The sequence below is a fragment of the Carassius auratus genome, unplaced genomic scaffold, assembly GCF_003368295.1.
Source record: "Carassius auratus strain Wakin unplaced genomic scaffold, ASM336829v1 scaf_tig00215749, whole genome shotgun sequence".
Taxonomy (NCBI): Eukaryota; Metazoa; Chordata; class Actinopteri; order Cypriniformes; family Cyprinidae; genus Carassius; species Carassius auratus.
Window position 1 is genome coordinate 19239 of NW_020528224.1, and position 16274 is coordinate 35512.

The 16274-nt window shown below is 39.7% G+C and overlaps 2 long non-coding RNA genes across 2 annotated transcripts; both read right to left on the bottom strand.

The window, feature by feature from the left end:
- Positions 1-419: 419 nt before the first annotated feature.
- Positions 420-1986, bottom strand: LOC113095482 (uncharacterized). Its single transcript, XR_003288357.1, has 3 exons — positions 1304-1986; positions 1122-1199; positions 420-907 (listed from the first exon to the last, which is right to left on the bottom strand). It is a non-coding gene; the product is annotated as an uncharacterized LOC113095482 (long non-coding RNA).
- A 6465-nt stretch (positions 1987-8451) lies between these two features.
- LOC113095481 (uncharacterized) lies at positions 8452-9843 on the bottom strand. Its single transcript, XR_003288356.1, has 3 exons — positions 9473-9843; positions 9291-9368; positions 8452-9076 (listed from the first exon to the last, which is right to left on the bottom strand). It is a non-coding gene; the product is annotated as an uncharacterized LOC113095481 (long non-coding RNA).
- Positions 9844-16274: the final 6431 nt, after the last annotated feature.

Below are 16274 nucleotides of genomic sequence, written 5' to 3' on the forward strand. Positions count from 1 at the left end.
GGGAGTGTACAGTTGTAACCCTTGTCTTGTAAAATGAAACAGAGGGGTTAACTCATATATTAGGGAAAACAATAACTCACTAAGGTTTAACAGTTATTGTAGGTAAACTGTAATTCGCAAATCAGGACCAAATCAGAAGAGACTGAAACTCGTAAGAGGCAAGACACACACACACACATAGATGTAAATGCGCACCTTTATATTGGATAAAATTGACTTGTAAGCGCGATTGATAGGATACACTGGTTGGGAAAAAAAAATATCAATGACACTGCATAAAGGGCAAAAATAACAAGAACAAACAAAAAAAAATAAAACCAAAAAAAGAAATATTAAATCTGCTTTAAATATTACTTTTTACCAATTAAGCTAAATGAATTTGAAATTTAACCCTTGACATAGAAAATTCTTACCTCCAATGCAAATTAAATTGTAATAAACATTCAATTTCTGATCTCCTTTTTTATGTACACAACTCAAATGTATACTCAAGATCAGTAGATATAAAATAAACACGAATGTCAGGACTTGTGTTTAGTCACACGTACAAATGTCCACTGTAAACACTTGTTTATACGAAACAAAGTCTAAATGAATGCGTATCAATGCAGTATCAGTAATTCTTGAATGCACAGTTCAAACAAAATGTCAGTCTGAACAATAAAGAATGATATTGTCTCCTCAGTTCCTTTAAATCAGTGATCCAATGCTCAAAAGGAAAAATGAAAATGTCAGATGTTTCAAACCTCAAAAGAAAAAAATCCGACGCGATGTCCTGCCGAAAGTGAAGTGATACAGATGTCCAAAAAGACAAAGGATAGTTGTTTCTGATCGATTTACGGTTGGCTCGCCATCTTCATGAATTGAAAAAATCCAGATTCTAGATTTCTAAAATAACAAAACTGGCCTGTGCACAAACACAAAACAACATTCTTAATCAATCCTCACTTTACATACATTTCACTAAATCTACACAATCTTTACATGTCTGTACATATTTTTTATAACAGCGTGTACATTCACTGAACACCTCTTTCCTTCCAGTTACACCAATACACCCTTGAATCGCTATTTTTTTAACATATATACTAAACATTAATTATTTATTTTTACTAACTCACCGATTCCCTCGTGTATTAATGATATTTCTCTGTTTTTTTCCAGGTTTCTCTCGGATGACGCAATGATGGCCTACTCCACTGGAATTCAGCGTGACGACGGTCACATAATCAACAAAATGTAAGTAAGTGAGTAGTTTGAAATAAAACTTATTTATCAACAAAATGTCTGCAAAATAACTTACAATGTTTGGTTTTCACATGCGTTCTCTCTCAAAATGAAATAAATCAAGATCTTACGCAGCTTCTAATTCACGTTGTTTCTCAAGTTTTTTTCTCTCTCTCTAATGCCGCATCTCTCGGTGGGCGGAGTCAACTTGACCTAATTACGCTCGATTGGCTGCTCACCTGCACAGATCTAGAGCTCAATCAAAATTAAAGTTACATTTCAACTATTTAGTTTACCTAACAAGTAACCCATTTCAAATGGAAAATATTTATATATACATATATATACATTTAGTATTTGTTCCATATTTCTTCCTCTAACAGTATCTAGCTATTCAGATGACTGTGTTTAAATCTAATTTAGACTACAAAGGTTTTTGAGCCTGGGTTACACCCTCCCCCCATAGAACCATGCAAGTCCCTTTGCATATTGCCAGTATAATCCTGTGCTGCAGAACAGCTCGTACGGGGACACTCTTGCAAGGACTCTGAAAAGGCTTCATTTAGGCCTTGAAGAAGGGACTGAACTATGGTTATCAAAGGGTTTCCCAATTTGGGGTAAGTCAAGATTTTGGGTTTCTCTTTTGTCCGAACAGACCTCCTTAACTCATTTCTTGAATGTACTGATTCGATGGCTTCCATGTCGGTTTCCATATTTTCAGCATCATTTAATTCCTCTTCAACCGAACTGAACCTTGGCACAGAATATTCCCTATTGAAACTTGGGCTTTGTGCTTCCAAGCCAGTTACATGAGTTGAATCAGCAATTTCTTCTCTTTCAGATTGAACTTCAAAATTTACAGGTAAGTTCTCCTCAGGGTTTACAGGTAAGTTCTCCTCAGGGTTTACAGGTAAGTTCTCCTCAGGGTTTACAGGTAAGTTCTCCTCAGGGTTTACAGGTAAGTTCTCCTCCTCTAATTCTGGCGTTTCTTTCAGTAACCCTGTTCCCAAGGATTGGGCAATGTCCTCCTTTCCAGGTTGAATTTCTTTGGAAGTATGAACTGTGAAAGATTCGCCTACAAACTCCAGTTGGGGCACTGAATGATAAACTTCCTCTTCCGAATCAAAAATATCTTCTTCAGGACTTTCACCATTCGCTTTACTGCGTGTTTTGCATCTGGGAACTGGGCTTGGCGTTTCAAGTTCACTCACGTCAGAGGAAAGTGTTCCGCAGGGAAGCAACAAGTCACGGTGTAGTGTTCGAGTTGGTCCAGTTTGAAACTCAGGACATATTTTGTAAACAGGTAAATCGCCATAACGGTCTTCCACTACATAGATGGTTTCCTCCCATTTGTCTGCAAGTTTATTCTTTCCTCTCAGTCTAACACTCCTCACAAGAACTCTGTCGCCTTTGTCCAACTCAGATGCCGTCACACGTTTGTCGAACCGAGTCTTATTTTTCTCAGCCATCCTTTTGGAGTTTTCAACTGCAATCCGGAAACTCTCCTCAAGACTTGACTTTAGGTTCTTTACATACTGGGAGTGTGTCGTATTTGCCTTATCTCTGAGAGGTAATCCAAACGCTAGATCTACTGGGAGCCTGGGTTGTCGTCCGAACATTAACTCGTAGGGGCTAAATCCAGTGGTTTCATTTCTGGTGCAGTTGTATGCGTGTACAAGTGGCTTTACGTACTCCTTCCAGCAGCTTTTCTTCTTGGTCTCCAGGGTTCCAAGCATATTTAACAAGGTTCTATTGAACCTTTCAACAGGATTTCCCCTCGGATGGTATGGGGTTGTTCTTACTTTACGCACCCCAGCGATATCGCACAATTCTTTGATCAAGTGCGATTCAAAATCGGGGCCTTGATCGCTGTGAAGGCGTTCGGGATAGCCATAATGACATATGAACTGCTCCCACAGACACTTCGCGACAGTCTTGGCTTTCTGATTTGGGGTTGGAATAGCAAGGGCGTACTTAGTAAAATGATCTGTTATTACTAGCACATCCTTTGTATTACTACGGTCCGGCTCAAGAGTGAGAAAGTCCATGCATACCAATTGCAAAGGGCGGTTGGTTGCAATGTTCATGAGTGGTGCTGCTTTTTCAGGTAGGACTTTCCTCCGTATACATCTCCCACAAGTTCTTATCTTATGCTCTATGTCTGAAGCCATTTTGGGCCAATAGAATCTATTCCGCACCAAGTCCAAAGTACGATCGATGCCCATGTGACCAAGGTCATCGTGCAGATGCTTCAACACATCAGACTGGTATTCTTCAGGTAAAACCAATTGATACATAACTTTATCAGCCACACTTCTCCTTCGATAAAGGACTCCGTCTTGGAACTCCAGACGTTCTCGTTCCCTAAGAAGGAAAGGTAGTCTAGGAAGAGCATTACGGACAGTTCTTGATGGAGTCTCACCAGTCTGGATTTGGGTAATGACTTCTCTAATACAGGGATCGGCCAGTTGTGCCTTTTGGATTTCTGAAGGAGATAGGTGAGCGATGGTTGGTAGTCCTCCACACTGATCTTCTTGCAAATAAACATCAGGCACTGCGGCTGTCTGCATTGTCAGGGAACTGATGAAAGCAGCAGGTGAGTCACATGAAAACTCAGACCATTGAGTAAGACGACTGTCACAAATGGCTCTTACTACCTCACTGCTGATTTCTTCCTTTTCAGCTTCTGCAGTGAGCCGTTCAGCAAAGTCAAGAATTTGGTTTTCCTCATTGCAAGAAGTGTCCTCTACAAAGAGTTCTGGATAAGGTCGCCGAGACAACCCGTCAGCATCGACATTCTGTTTCCCACACCTGTACTGGAGCTTGAAATTATAAGTGGAAAGTGCTGCTAACCACCTATACCCAACTGCATCAAGCTTAGCAGTGGAAAGAACATAGGTTAAGGGGTTGCTATCTGTCACTACTGTAAAGGTACTACCGTAAAGGAAGTCGTGGAACTTTTCAGTGACTGCCCACTTTAACGCTAGAAATTCTAGTTTATGGGCAGGGTACCTGGATTCGCTAGACGAAAGTCCCCGACTTGCATAAGCGATAACTCTTGCTTGTCCATCCTGCTCTTGGTATAGGGCGGCACCTAACCCTAAGGTGCTTGCGTCTGTGTGCAGGATATATGGTAGTTTGGGGTCAGCAAAGGCTAATATGGGGGCGGTGGTAAGTTCCTCGATGATTTGATCAAATGCACTTTGGCAAGCTGTTGTCCACCTAGTGTTGAAGAAATCCTTTGGATTTCGATAATGTCCATTGCCTTTCTGCTTACTGCCCTGACGCAAAGGAGGATACCCCGTAGTTAAGTCGTTCAAAGGCTTGATCTTTTTTGAAAAATCTTTAACGAAGCGACGATAGTAACCAACGAATCCTAGGAAGGACCGAAGCTCTTTTAAATTTCTGGGAACCGGCCAGGTTTTGACTGCTGTTACTTTGTCAGGATCTGTCTGCACTCCCTTGTCTGACACTATATGTCCAAGATACCTGACCGAGGTCTGTGCGAAGATGCATTTTTCTGGGGCAAGTTTCAAACCGTATTCCTTGAGCCTCTTTAAGACCCTCAGCAACCTTTCTTCATGTTCCTCCAAATCCTTGGAAAACACAATTATGTCATCTATAAAGACAAGAACTTCACGGAGATTGATATCTGCCATACACTTCTCCATGATCCTCTGAAAGGTGCTGGGAGCGTTAGTAACACCTTGAGGCATACGGTTAAATTCATAGAACCCCACAGGACACACAAATGCAGTCTTCGCTTTATCTTTCTCCTCCACTTCAATTTGGTAGAAACCAGACCTCAAGTCAAGTACTGAGAACCATTTGGATCCTACCAAAGCCATAAAAGTGTCCTCTAATTTTGGTAGTGCATAGGCATCTTTTATAGTTCGTTGGTTTAGTTTCCGGTAATCTATACATAATCTAATGTCACCACTTTTTTTCTTCACGACAACAATTGGTGAGGAATAGGGGGACATTGATTCTCGTATGACTCCTGCATCAAGCAATTCCTGCAGATGTTTCTTTACGGCCTCCATGTCTTCCGGATGTATAGGCCTTGGCCGATGTTTGAATGGTGTCTCGTCCACAAGGTTAATTTTATGTTTAACCTTATCAGTGCGCCCGAAATCTTGGGGATGTAAGGAAAAGACTTCTGGCATCTCCCTTAACTGTCCAGTAAGCCTGTCTTTCCACCTAGGTGGGATGGGCGAATTTCCAAAGTTGAACTCAAGGGAGGAATTTGGAATGGGCTCCACTTCATCCTCTTTGCTGGACTGTTTATTTGAGATCACAGACTGGATGGCTTTTAACTCAGCTATAACACATCTAGGAGGAATTGTTATGTTGTGAGCGGTGGGATTGGAGATTACTACAGGTAAGCGACAGGATTTAGTGTCCCCAAGGGTAACTACAGAGGTCTTAACAATCAAGCCACCAGGTAGGGAAGAAAAGGATGGATGTTCGAGTACTACCCATTTGTCAGGGTACACTCCTTGTACACAAGCTGTCCCACAAAGAACTGTGGTTTGACCAGCTGGAATTGTTTGCGATTGCTTCTCAGGTAAACGCACTAGCCCAACGTTTCCCTCCACTCCTTGTTTTTGACGTAACTCTAAAATCTTAAGAACCTGCCTATACCCGTAAGAGGGTGAAAAGTAACAGGGTTTTTGTTGCGAAAAGTCCTTATACAGCTCATCCAAGGTGTTTGTGCCAATCAATATAGATGGCTGAAAGGCAGAAGGAAGATCAGGGACAACAAGAGCTAAGGTAGGCACCTCCATGCTGACCCCAACAAATTCTCTGGGAAAGGTAAGAGTTATTTCAACGTATCCAAGGTAGGGAACGTTTTGACCATTTGCACTCTCGACTTCAAGCAAATTGTCTAAGGGGTGAATTTGTTGGTCACTGAGATTTCTGTTGTAGAAGGACTGTGTGATGGTGCTGACTTGTGAGCCTGTGTCAAGCAAACAGTCACATGTCATTCCGGCTATGTCAACTTGGGCGGTGCATCTAGTCCCAATTAACCCTCTGGGAACAAATGACTGCCGTGAGTTCACCTGTGCTTGTGACATCAACACTTTATGTGGTTTGGGACACTCTAAATTGGTTTCAGTTCCTGCTTGCCCCGTAGCAGGAACTGCTGCTAGTTTAACTGTGGCTTGGAGCTGCCATACTGCAAATCCCATTCATTTTGCCGCTTCGTGAGTTGGTTTCTTTTTTCTGTCACTAATGTGGGATTTGGATCATTTGAACAGGAGCTGGCTATGTGCCCTTCCTCTCCACATCTAAAACAGTAGCCCGGTTTGGGTCTAGCTGGCTGCGATTTGTCCGAAACTCTGTCTTTTCCTTTAGGACTACTTATGTTTTGTTTACTCACGGACTTGACAGCACTCGCCTTAGGACTTGATTTGTCCTTAGACTGTTTTGAAGTTAGTACTGCAAGCTGCTTCTGGAGATGTGTTATTTGACTTGCCAATTGAGCAGTGATAGAATGTAACTGAGTCACGTCATCTCCGATAGCTGTCTGAGATTGTACTACTACACGTTGCTTAGAAGTTCCCAATTGCTGTTTCATCCGCACACTTTTTGAAGCGTGTTTGTTTTCCTCAACACGTAACATTGTCATTAGCTCGGCAAAGGATGGTGGCGAGTTCTTTTTCTGCTCTAATTGCAACTCTAAAAGCAGGGAGCTTTCCCAGCATCCTCGACAAAACTGTTTAAGCAAATGCCTATTGATCTCTGAGCTAAGCACTCCACCACGTCGCATGGTGGTCTGTAAGGCCACGTGTAATCGCTGTAAATAAGCGGATGGCTTTTCACCAGGGTTCTGAAATGTGTTCAGAAATTGGGCAAATAATTCGTCACCATCTTCGATGGGTGCAAAGGCAGAATCAAGGAGCTGAATGTAAGCTGAAGGTGATGCTGTAGAACCGAGGGATTTTACAATGTCTGCTGCTGGAGATAGAAGACTCTCACAGATTCTGCGTACTCGGTGTAAATCTGAGACCATTGGGTCTTGAAGGAGAAGTTCAGCACTGGTACGCCAGGTTTCATAGTTAACCTCATTCGGTGGGCTGGGAGTTCGCCCGGAGAATGCACGGAGTCGCAAAGGTGAGTTCCCAGATATCGCAAGATCACTAGTGCGCACCAGATGCTCCACTACAACTTTTTGTACTGCAGGTGGATTTAAATCAGTGACCGTGAGTGGTGGAGATTCTGAGCATGGCGCTGCAGCTACTGCTGGAACTGTGTGAGGTCGTGCAGCACTTGCTGGCACTCTGGACTGCCTAGGAGTGGAATCAGTTTGAGGTGGATCTGCCGAGTGGGGACGTAAAGTGTCATCATTTTCGACAAGGGTGGGCTCAGCACATGGTTTTGGCACAACTGCCTCTTGAATATAGACTAACATGCCCCTCAGAACATCCTCAAAACTTTCCCCACTATGTCTCGCCAAAGTTTCCAACTCACTGAGGTAAGTCTGGGTTGTGGTCTTTCCCAGCTTCTGAACATAAGTATCTGACAGGGCTGTAACACAGAAAGAGACATCAGGATCATTTTGGGCTTGTTGGACGTAGGGAAGCTCTGCCCGTAGGGTTTGCACTGCTAGTCCTGAGTTGAATTCAACTATTAAAGACTTCTCTGTCTCTAAGCTAGGATCGCTTACTAGGATTGTTCTATTTATTGACCCGTACCGCTTCACATAGTCCAATATTTCCTCATCTGTTTCGGTTCCGGTTATGCCATTAATTAAAATAGCATTTGGGACTTTCACGCACTCTTTTTCTACAACCTCCATTTTGTTCTATTTGTTCACTTCGCTATATCTACAACCACTGAAAACGGTTACCTTTTTTTTTTTTTCCAAGACAGGAACTATAAGTGAATTATAGTAATTATGTGTGTGTGGTTCCCTTTGCCTCGTCTCCTGGGCTGGCTCGCCACAAATGAGTGTAACCCTTGTCTTGTAAAATGAAACAGAGGGGTTAACTCATATATTAGGGAAAACAATAACTCACTAAGGTTTAACAGTTATTGTAGGTAAACTGTAATTCGCAAATCAGGACCAAATCAGAAGAGACTGAAACTCGTAAGAGGCAAGACACACACACACACATAGATGTAAATGCGCACCTTTATATTGGATAAAATTGACTTGTAAGCGCGATTGATAGGATACACTGGTTTGGAAAAAAAAATATCAATGACACTGCATAAAGGGCAAAAATAACAAGAACAAACAAAAAAAAATAAAACCAAAAAAAGAAATATTAAATCTGCTTTAAATATTACTTTTTACCAATTAAGCTAAATGAATTTGAAATTTAACCCTTGACATAGAAAATTCTTCCCTCCAATGCAAATTAAATTGTAATAAACATTCAATTTCTGATCTCCTTTTTTATGTACACAACTCAAATGTATACTCAAGATCAGTAGATATAAAATAAACACGAATGTCAGGACTTGTGTTTAGTCACACGTACAAATGTCCACTGTAAACACTTGTTTATACGAAACAAAGTCTAAATGAATGCGTATCAATGCAGTATCAGTAATTCTTGAATGCACAGTTCAAACAAAATGTCAGTCTGAACAATAAAGAATGATATTGTCTCCTCAGTTCCTTTAAATCAGTGATCCAATGCTCAAAAGGAAAAATGAAAATGTCAGATGTTTCAAACCTCAAAAGAAAAAAATCCGACGCGATGTCCTGCCGAAAGTGAAGTGATACAGATGTCCAAAAAGACAAAGGATAGTTGTTTCTGATCGATTTACGGTTGGCTCGCCATCTTCATGAATTGAAAAAATCCAGATTCTAGATTTCTAAAATAACAAAACTGGCCTGTGCACAAACACAAAACAACATTCTTAATCAATCCTCACTTTACATACATTTCACTAAATCTACACAATCTTTACATGTCTGTACATATTTTTTATAACAGCGTGTACATTCACTGAACACCTCTTTCCTTCCAGTTACACCAATACACCCTTGAATCGCTATTTTTTTAACATATATACTAAACATTAATTATTTATTTTTACTAACTCACCGATTCCCTCGTGTATTAATGATATTTCTCTGTTTTTTTCCAGGTTTCTCTCGGATGACGCAATGATGGCCTACTCCACTGGAATTCAGCGTGACGACGGTCACATAATCAACAAAATGTAAGTAAGTGAGTAGTTTGAAATAAAACTTATTTATCAACAAAATGTCTGCAAAATAACTTACAATGTTTGGTTTTCACATGCGTTCTCTCTCAAAATGAAATAAATCAAGATCTTACGCAGCTTCTAATTCACGTTGTTTCTCAAGTTTTTTTCTCTCTCTCTAATGCCGCATCTCTCGGTGGGCGGAGTCAACTTGACCTAATTACGCTCGATTGGCTGCTCACCTGCACAGATCTAGAGCTCAATCAAAATTAAAGTTACATTTCAACTATTTAGTTTACCTAACAAGTAACCCATTTCAAATGGAAAATATTTATATATACATATATATACATTTAGTATTTGTTCCATATTTCTTCCTCTAACAGTATCTAGCTATTCAGATGACTGTGTTTAAATCTAATTTAGACTACAAAGGTTTTTGAGCCTGGGTTACACCGTCATGGCCAAAAGCAGACTGAGATGACTGATTGCTATAAAAGGAGGGAAGTAGCACTTCCAATCATTGTGTTCTTTTTAGTAATGTTACCTCCAAAGACAGACATGTAGCCATCATCACTCTGCATCAAAATGGCCTTACATCACAGTGGTAAATCCCATCAGGTACATGATTTCACATAGAGCAGCTTTCACTACATGGAGCCCTTGTTAACTGACAAGCTGCACAAATCCATGTGTTTATTATCAGCTTGGATTTGCGCAGCTTGTCCGTTAACAACGTCTCTGTGTAATAACAGCTGCTCAATGTGAAATCATGTACCTGATTGAATTTACCACTGATTAGATAACCGGCTTTACTGACGAGATGCACATTAATCATCAGCCGATATATAATGTGCACCTAGGGTGGCCATATGCACCGTTCATATGGGCCAGACAGGATTTTAATATTGCCTAAAACATCCAGAGTAGTTTGACCAATAACATGCAGGTATTGTACTTAACTGTTAACCTGCACCAGAACGCCCTCGTCCTCAAAGCCTCTCCACTCGCACGTGTCAGTGATTATGAATAGATTAAATGAAACAGGACAAATTTAATCTTGACAAACTATGAAACATTATAAAGATCTAAGCCTCAAGCATCTACGACAGATCGCTGTTTTTCAATGGAAAGCTTATAAAGACTGTATTTGCTACATTTGTGTAAGCAGTACACATAAAAAAATAAGCAATGAAAACGCTGTACATACCAGATCCGTCGTAATAACAAGTCATAAACACATCCACAGCTGTAAATCCCCGTTTAGTTGGGAAGGTAAGGATCCACTGAATGACATCTCATGAAGCACATTTACTCCAACGAAGCAATAATGTTGTAATATGGATCATAATTCCTTTGTTTACATTTCATTTCTTCAGCGACAGAATTGTTTGCGTCCGTTATGGAATAACTCACAGTCAGAAACTGCGTCTTGGTAGTGGCAAGGGTTACACTACTAAGGGTTACATGGCATGGTTTTGCAGCGTATAGTGTCACAAACAGAATGAGGCGATCCACCGGAAAAAAGAATGAATGAAATAGGTGGAAGATAGTTTATTTGAATTTGGCGCTCCCTCCTGAGGGCTAGTGATGCGCTCTGACGCACCTGTCAGCTAATGGAGGCGGAACTTACAGTGATCGCTTTTGTCTTTGTTTCTTTTTAATTTTCGACAGTTTTTTATATGTGAGAGTGTGTTTTATGTTGAATGTGAATGTATCTGCATGATTACCATCTGTTTGAGTGCAAATCAGCTATTACTGAATGATCATGGCTATCAAAGTGAACGCATCTATATGACTAGAGAGAGTGGATTATTTATTTTGGCACATTTGCGTTATTACCATCTGTATAAGTGGCCATCAGCTCATCAGCACTTATTTGTATCGTAATTCATTGTAAAATATGCATTTCTAGCAATCTCAGGTTTTTTATTTTTCTTATTCTTATTTTTCGTGAAATTAAAGGCAACAACTGCATAGTTCTACAATCCAAACAACACAACCAACACACATTCAATAAGATGTTTCTTAATCAGCATTCAGTATTTTAGTTTTTTTTTTTTTAAAAAGCTCTTTACCGGTCAGACTAAATTAAAGTATGCTATATAAATACATTTTCAAAAATGTTAAAATCAAATAATGTTGGTGCATTAACTGAACAGGTCCGGTTCAGTTAACCATTTGTATTTGTATGATTTAAAATATCAATACGGTAGTAATTTGTACTGTCATTTAAATGTCAAACTTTACTTATATTTATACAGTTATAACAAATGTTTGGTAACGTAAATAAAAACCGTTAACGCTCCGGCTACGTTAATGTTCGACATTTTTTAAATTTTTAACTAACGTTAGATAGCAAAGCTGCGCACATAGGATTGTGGGTGATTTGAGAGCGCGAAGGATACACATATGCATCCTTTCCTGTGTATAGTATATTCTTCGAATGAAGGACTCAGTCCTTGGTGGAAATTCCGAGGATCCTAGACATTGTAACAGTCCTTTGACGGATGTCAATGACGTAGCATCCTCGAAATACTGACTTCCGAGGATCCTTCCTTGACATTGAGAAACACCTACAGTATACGCTCACGCAGCTTCAGTGCGCGCAGAAAAGGGACTCTTATTTGTGCGGCATGACACCAACGGCTGATCGCTTCCTGCTGTCTGTGCCTCAGACATGAAGCTCTGTATTTCCAGTACTGATCAGCTGCCTGTGTCCTGCGCACAGATTTCGAAATACTCTTCCACACAAATGACACAGCGAACGATTACAATGTAGTCTGTGCATGCGAGCGAACTTCCGGAAAAATCGGCTGAAAAAAAGACCAAAAACTGGCCGATTGCCGATCGCGTATTCTAAGCAAAAACCGTCCGGTTCCGATTTATGGCCGGTCAACCGGTGCATCCCTAATAAATTTGGCTATGGCATGTGTGTAGACTATACGATGATGGTACCTATTGACTCGTAGGCTACAACATACATTTCTATAGAAGAATAAAACGTCATCAGCATGTGCTAGTGGTAAACAAACTGAGCATGATAAATCATACTTCAGCAGCTGTAGTTTTTATGTGTGCTGAAAAAAGTGGAAGTGGCGAAAAAGGAAGGAACAAGAGCTTGAGTTAAGCAGTTTTATGTTTTTTAATGTTTTGTTCATTTTTATTGATTGGTTGGTCAGTAAACGTGGATCTTAACAGCCAACAAACTGTGCGATGCTCATCATAGGCTATCTTTTGTCACAAGACCGTGACAACAGCCATTTCTGAACCTCACTTACAGTACTCTTACTCTCTTATTAGGATCCACGATCACCGCAATCCCCATGATTGTTTCACGATGACAATCTTTCATCTGGGACAGCAGAAAATCGTGCAGTGTGTCTCGGGCTTTAGATCTAAAAAAAGACTCCAGAAATGGGTGTGTAAAACTGGAAAAGTGGGAGTGTACAGTCATGGCCAAAAGCAGACTGAGATGACTGATTGCTATAAAAGGAGGGAAGTAGCACTTCCAATCATTGTGTTCTTTTTAGTAATGTTACCTCCAAAGACAGACATGTAGCCATCATCACTCTGCATCAAAATGGCCTTACATCACAGTGGTAAATCCCATCAGGTACATGATTTCACATAGAGCAGCTTTCACTACATGGAGCCCTTGTTAACTGACAAGCTGCACAAATCCATGTGTTTATTATCAGCTTGGATTTGCGCAGCTTGTCCGTTAACAACGTCTCTGTGTAATAACAGCTGCTCAATGTGAAATCATGTACCTGATTGAATTTACCACTGATTAGATAACCGGCTTTACTGACGAGATGCACATTAATCATCAGCCGATATATAATGTGCACCTAGGGTGGCCATATGCACCGTTCATATGGGCCAGACAGGATTTTAATATTGCCTAAAACATCCAGAGTAGTTTGACCAATAACATGCAGGTATTGTACTTAACTGTTAACCTGCACCAGAACGCCCTCGTCCTCAAAGCCTCTCCACTCGCACGTGTCAGTGATTATGAATAGATTAAATGAAACAGGACAAATTTAATCTTGACAAACTATGAAACATTATAAAGATCTAAGCCTCAAGCATCTACGACAGATCGCTGTTTTTCAATGGAAAGCTTATAAAGACTGTATTTGCTACATTTGTGTAAGCAGTACACATAAAAAAATAAGCAATGAAAACGCTGTACATACCAGATCCGTCGTAATAACAAGTCATAAACACATCCACAGCTGTAAATCCCCGTTTAGTTGGGAAGGTAAGGATCCACTGAATGACATCTCATGAAGCACATTTACTCCAACGAAGCAATAATGTTGTAATATGGATCATAATTCCTTTGTTTACATTTCATTTCTTCAGCTAAAGAATTGTTTGCGTCCGTTATGGAATAACTCACAGTCAGAAACTGCGTCTTGGTAGTGGCAAGGGTTACACTACTAAGGGTTACATGGCATGGTTTTGCAGCGTATAGTGTCACAAACAGAATGAGGCGATCCACCGGAAAAAAGAATGAATGAAATAGGTGGAAGATAGTTTATTTGAATTTGGCGCTCCCTCCTGAGGGCTAGTGATGCGCTCTGACGCACCTGTCAGCTAATGGAGGCGGAACTTACAGTGATCGCTTTTGTCTTTGTTTCTTTTTAATTTTCGACAGTTTTTTATATGTGAGAGTGTGTTTTATGTTGAATGTGAATGTATCTGCATGATTACCATCTGTTTGAGTGCAAATCAGCTATTACTGAATGATCATGGCTATCAAAGTGAACGCATCTATATGACTAGAGAGAGTGGATTATTTATTTTGGCACATTTGCGTTATTACCATCTGTATAAGTGGCCATCAGCTCATCAGCACTTATTTGTATCGTAATTCATTGTAAAATATGCATTTCTAGCAATCTCAGGTTTTTTTTTTTTCTTATTCTTATTTTTCTTACTCAAATTATTTTTATTGTATTTTTCTAGTGCTCAAATAAATCACTTATATGATGTCTAAGTTTCTGTCTAGTGTTTTATAATTGAAAAAAAAAAAAAAAAAAAAAACTATGCAGTGGTATGTTTACTGGCTAAATAGTTTGTAGAAGCCTTCAATACTATTGGGAAATATATTTTCTTATATTTGGGGGGTGGGGGGTGTAGACATAGTCTCATGAAAATATTTGCAGGAGTATCATTTTTCATTATATTTTATTCAGATTTGAAATAGAAACTCATGAGACGTGGCTTTCAACCCATTACTTTTCTAGATTGCTCCAGGCCTCATTTAATGTATTTCTTTAGTGGTAAAAAAAATTGCACTTCAGTGTCTGTAACTTTTAATATTTTTGAGCATTATCAAATCTGGTTAATAAAAAGTGAAGCCCAAAGGGTCTTCTTTCTAAAGACACCACAAGTATGTTTGTAACACACTGAAGTAGGAAATTATTACAATTATAAGTTAGGTAGAGCACTTTCAGCTGTGAGTCCCATAATGGGGGGTGTTGGCTAACAGGTTAATCGACCAATTATGGGGCTGCCTGTGAGAAGCAATGCAAATATGTGAACGTGTTTGTTCATTCGATTTACTTGAAGTGTCACAAAAAAAAAAAAAAAAAACAAGTGCGCCACAATGCTTCAAGTCAAATGAACGAACAAACATGTGAAAGCGATTTGAAAGCATAAGGAGCCGTCTGCTCTGCTCTTTATAGCTCTCATTAAAGTTACACAACGATCAACCTGCACAGTGCAAATAGCCCAAACCTGTATATTTCAGGCATTATTAAAATCCTGGCTAAGACGTGTCCCTTATGAACTGCGCATATGGCCACCCTACTTACACCCCTAGTGTGAGAGCATCTGCACACACAGTGAGGCCATAAAATGCATTGCTGTTTTGTTGTAAGTAATCTTAAAGATTCCTAAATGCATCTATTATCGGCAGGCCAAATAAAGTGATTTTGCTTTTGCCTTGATACCAACAGCACAAGTTTGTTAAATAATATGTCTTTGGATCTGAGACTTTAGTACACACAGCATGATACACATTTGACACACACAGCATCTCCCTTACATGGCTGCTTCAGCACTAACTGTGGTTACTGAAACTATGCAAATATTTCCACATAGTGACATAGACATGTGGGGGCGTGTTTGAATGACCTGTTTTAGGGGGCCATTGCAGAGTCTTAAATTTGATAAAGAATATCTATTTGGATTTTGGGACTTTAGCAACTTTACAGATCTTCTTTATGCACCAAGAGCTCCAAAGAGAAAGGAAAAAAATAAATTGCATCATATGACCCCTTTAATTCTAATGACTAATAGCAATATGGCAATAAAGGTGGCCTGACTTGACTGATATTGGAAATACTCGAAAAAATGATGACGTAGAGGTGTACTCTCCAGCCATGGCAGCTAATAACCACTCTAAATTTACACATATACAGAGCAGACCAAAAGGTTGGACACAACTTCTCATTCAAAGAGTTTTCTTTATTTTTTTCTTTATTTGTTTTGTGGTGATGCGTTGAACACACTGTTCTGATGACGCAAGAGTTGAGAAGCTGAGAACGCCATTCTTTGTGTTCTTTGTGAAGAATTTTCGGAGCTATCTATTTTGCCTCACATACTGACTTTATTTGTAGTTCATACGGTCTTAATACCCTGTATTTTCTTTCTCATTTTTAGGAAAAGCACTTAATTACCATTGTTTATTTCTATACCAAATGTCATACACTTGCAATGAAGCTAAAAATATAAACAACTACATAATTGTGTTGATATCCTATATTTTTACAGTAAAACTTACGACAAACATGTCTTCTTATATCCTCATTTGTTGCGTATACCGAGCTGCAACGAACAGATTTGTACATTATTTTCCTTGA